The 3,964-nt window shown below is 43.8% G+C and overlaps 1 long non-coding RNA gene across 1 annotated transcript; it reads right to left on the bottom strand.

Annotated features, from left to right (window-relative positions):
• Positions 1-1,689: 1,689 nt before the first annotated feature.
• Positions 1,690-3,284, bottom strand: LOC125619163. The gene is made up of 3 exons (XR_007350674.1): positions 2,846-3,284; positions 2,631-2,732; positions 1,690-1,972 (listed from the first exon to the last, which is right to left on the bottom strand). It is a non-coding gene; the product is annotated as an uncharacterized LOC125619163 (long non-coding RNA).
• Positions 3,285-3,964: the final 680 nt, after the last annotated feature.

Raw genomic sequence — 3,964 nt, 5'->3', positions numbered from 1 at the left:
GTGTTTGTGCTGCCTCGCGGTCAATCGCTCCCCACTAAGAAGTTGCTCAGAACCATCCAACCATGTAACAGGGAGACTGAGAAGCTCTGTGGTCAATTTAAATCCTACCAAGGAAAGGAACAAAAGCCCTAGTGTGGAAGCCTCGAATCTGTCCTTGGCTGCATGGTGCCAGAGGGGGCCCGTGGAATATGCATCTCCGGCTTGGGGACTTTTAAATATATAGGTAATTAATTGGTGGCCCTCTGTTGGAATGCAAGATTTTTCCTGTAAAGACATCACAGTCTGAGTTTTCGCTCGGAAACCAAATGAGGAACAAAGAACATGTGTTAGTGAGAATTGGCATGTCTTCATTAGCTCTCCTGCATTCATCTGACTCCATGCACTCCAAACTGTGAGGTAGCTGTTACCTGCTCCATTTTACAGATGAGAAAACTGACTCCAACTGGTTCACAGCCCCTCTGATCCTTGGCCTGTGCTTTCAAAGTTTAGCAAAGTGGAGCTTTTGAGTTCCCTATAAGAAAATAGTTTCCATTTTATATTGCCTTTTGCACATGGTCTAAAGATAAGCTTTCCATATTCTAACGGAGCACCCCACTCGATTGTGTTCTTGAGTTTACGATGAATGACCTGAGTATCACTTTAGCTGTGGGGTAGAAGGGAACAGGAGAGGTGGGGCTGAGTGTGCGAGAAAGCCTGTGAGCCAGCTGGAAGGTGCTGCTTCTCTGTGGTTGGGGGAAAGTGGTGGGCGGGCTGAGTCACCAAGGATGCAACAGCACTGCCCCGCTGGCTGGGCCACCAGGCAGCCCATGGGGATTTCCCTCCTGCAGGGTTGCTTCACCCACCATATTAAATCATCCCACTAATTTGAGCTTCACAGTTTTCATAGTTTTGTTTGTATTGATTTGTAAATTTGCTTTCTCCTCCAGTTTCTCTAAGAACTTTAAGAAGTGTAGCTTTCTCGTGTTGATGTGACATCACGTATAATAAACATGCATGTTAACACTTAGAGTCTACAGATTTTTTTCTCTGAAATGGATGTGTTCCTCAGATGTCAGAGAATCTGTCTTTAAATGTCACTGTATTGCTACTTCTTAAAAAGTGCATAAATTTCTTATGTTTCATGAAGAAATATCAAATATACTAGTAGTCCAAAAAATGCTGATATATGTGATATCTGCCTGTGGGTGTGGGTGTGGGTGTGGGTGTGGGTTTTAGAAACTCTGAGTTTCTTGGGGGAATCAAGTGCATCCATTCGTATGATGCAGGTAAAATGTCAATCAATACAACTTTGGGAGAATGTGACCCGATTGTATGCATCATGAGACTTAAAATATAATCTCTTCCTCCACATTCTCCTGCCAGGAGTCTATCCTGAGTAAGTAACAGGGAAGAGGAGGGGAAGGAGGCAGGGAGGGACGCAGGGAGGGAGGGCTGGGAAAGTGCAACCAAAGCAGCTGACAACAGGAGACTGTTTACCAGTTCACTAAGAGAACATGATACAGGCCTCTCAAAGGTTGCCAGTGAAGAATGTTTAACATCATGATGGAAACGTAGTCCCAAATGTCAGGAGAAAAAGTTAAATATTAAACACAACCCATTTTTTCCCAAAGCATGTGTTTTTAAAAGAAAAAAAAAAGACTAAAAAATGCCAATACAGAAAATGGCTGAGTGACAAGATTAGCAGTGATTTTATTTTTTTTTTATTTTCTTCTTTCTGTGAATATTAATTTTAGAAATCAGTATAGCAAAGAACCCCCGTGTAAAACGAATTTGGGCGAAGACTCCAGCTGCACCCTGGTCTACGAAACACCTTGAGGAACTTCCTTAAGGTGTCCGAATCTCAGTTTCCTCGTCATTAAAATGGGGACAATGTTTATGCCTCTTCACAAGAGTGGTGAGTAATCGGTGAGAGAACACCCATTAAGAGGCTCAGCACTGGAATTGGCAAATAGATGAGTTCAACAAGAATTATCTGTAATGGGAAAGGATGATAAAAATGTTGTCTTTTAATTAACCATATGTTTAAGCAAACATTTCTCAGGTTTCAAAGTGCACTAATCAAATATTTAGCTTCCACAGGGAAGTTGGTTAGTAGAAAAGGAGACAGAGAGAGAAACGCGCCCCGGGTTTCTTTGCTGACAGTTGCTCCAAGTGTGTCTCCTTGGAGCTGTGAGGGCGCTGTTCAGCCATCATCAATAGAGACCCCTGGTCGCTGTTGTCCCAGCTGGAGGGGACAGAGCCTACTGGCGTATCGTAGTAGAAGCCAAGGATGTTGCTGAACCCTTCAGGATTCACGGGACAGCCCCAGGACGAAGAATGACCTGCTGGAGGTGTCAACAGTGGTGAGACCCAGAAACTCTGGTCGAGGTGTGGTCATGTGCTGGGGTCTGTTGCTGGGGAGTGTGTGGCCCAGTGAGCCATCCTCTCTCACATCAATTTTTCCCTTTTTTTTTTTTTTTTATTGTACCAGGGATTGAACCCAGAGGCACTTTACCACTGAGCCACATCCCCAGCCCTTTTTTATTTTGACATTGCTGAGGGCCTCACTAAGTTGCCCAGGCTGGTCTTGAACTTAGGATCCTCCTGCCTCAGCTTCCCGACTCACTGGGATTACTGGCCCCAGCACTCACTGCTTCGTGGTGGCTACATCCTGGTGTCTGTGACTGAAGAGAAGACGTTCTGGAAGCTCTGCAGACTTCGACTTTCCTCCTCAACCCAGCAGGTCCCAAGGCCTATTGTGCACAAAATCTTCAGTTTGTTTTCAGGGTTGAAAGACAAAGTATGAAGACAAACCTGTAGGTGACCCATCAAACCCCCAGGGCGCTGAGTGGCAGAAGAGCCTCACCTTGGAGTCTGGCCCATAGGAGTTCACAGTTGAGGATCCTCACCTTTCCCCCTTGTAGTTCTGAATAAGATCTTCTTTACTCCTCCAAGAGTTATTTACTTATATGAAACATGGAACTAACAGGACCTGGGTTCACAGGGTTATAACCACAGGATGTGAAGACATGTAAAGCCCTCCACTCCCAGGCAGGTATGTGATAAGACCTCAACAAATTGAAACAATAGTCAGAGGAGAAAAAGAGCAGAGGAGAAGCATTCTTGAGGGTGAGTTTATGAAGAGCTGGGTTTGTGAGCTCCTCATTAGGCCCACCAAAGCCTAATGAACTTGACCGGTAAGCCCACAGCAGCCCAACGTAAGAAACAATACGCTGATCAAACAAATCACAAGGAAGATTATAAATACAAGTTGCTAGACAAACCTGTTCCTAAAAGAACAAATGCTGAAGCAATCAATGATCCAAGGTGCCAAGAAAGGTATTCACGGGACAGTGCTTTGCCAAGAAGTATGTTATCAGATCAGAAGTAAATACCACGGGTTTATCCATGTCAAAAGCCAGCTCCCCATTGCAAAACCAAAAACATAACATATGAGAGGCACTCTCTTAATCTCCTTCATATACAAAGAGAGCTTAAAAACATAAAATCATTAAATAAAAGTCAGCACCTATAAAATGAAGTAGAAAGGCTGATGAATGGGTGAAATGATGTTTGGCTCACTGGGAAGGCTGCTGCCCTGGACACCTCCAGGTGGACATCCTGGAAGAAGCCATTCACCTGCTCAGCAAACAACTACAATAATAGCTAAAGCAATGAGAATGTCTTGATATTGAGGGGATTTTCTAAGTTTTATTGATATGTAACTATTGTGCAATAACCTGCACGTATTTAAAGGTACAATTTACTCTGTGCTAGGTATATATCCATGAAGCTCTGAGTACAAATCAACATGGTGAGCACATCCAAGCTTTTCCAAAGTTCCCTCTATAATCCTCTCTCCTGATCTCTGCCTCCCATCACCAAAAAAATACTGACCTGCTCTTTGTCACTATACATCAGTGTCACTGCAGATGAGTGTATACTTGCTAGAGTCTTACATAAATGGAATCATATGGTGTATACA

The sequence above is a fragment of the Marmota marmota genome, unplaced genomic scaffold (genome assembly GCF_001458135.2).
Source record: "Marmota marmota marmota unplaced genomic scaffold, marMar, whole genome shotgun sequence".
Taxonomy (NCBI): domain Eukaryota; kingdom Metazoa; phylum Chordata; class Mammalia; order Rodentia; family Sciuridae; genus Marmota; species Marmota marmota.
This window is presented reverse-complemented; position numbering and strand designations above follow the sequence as displayed.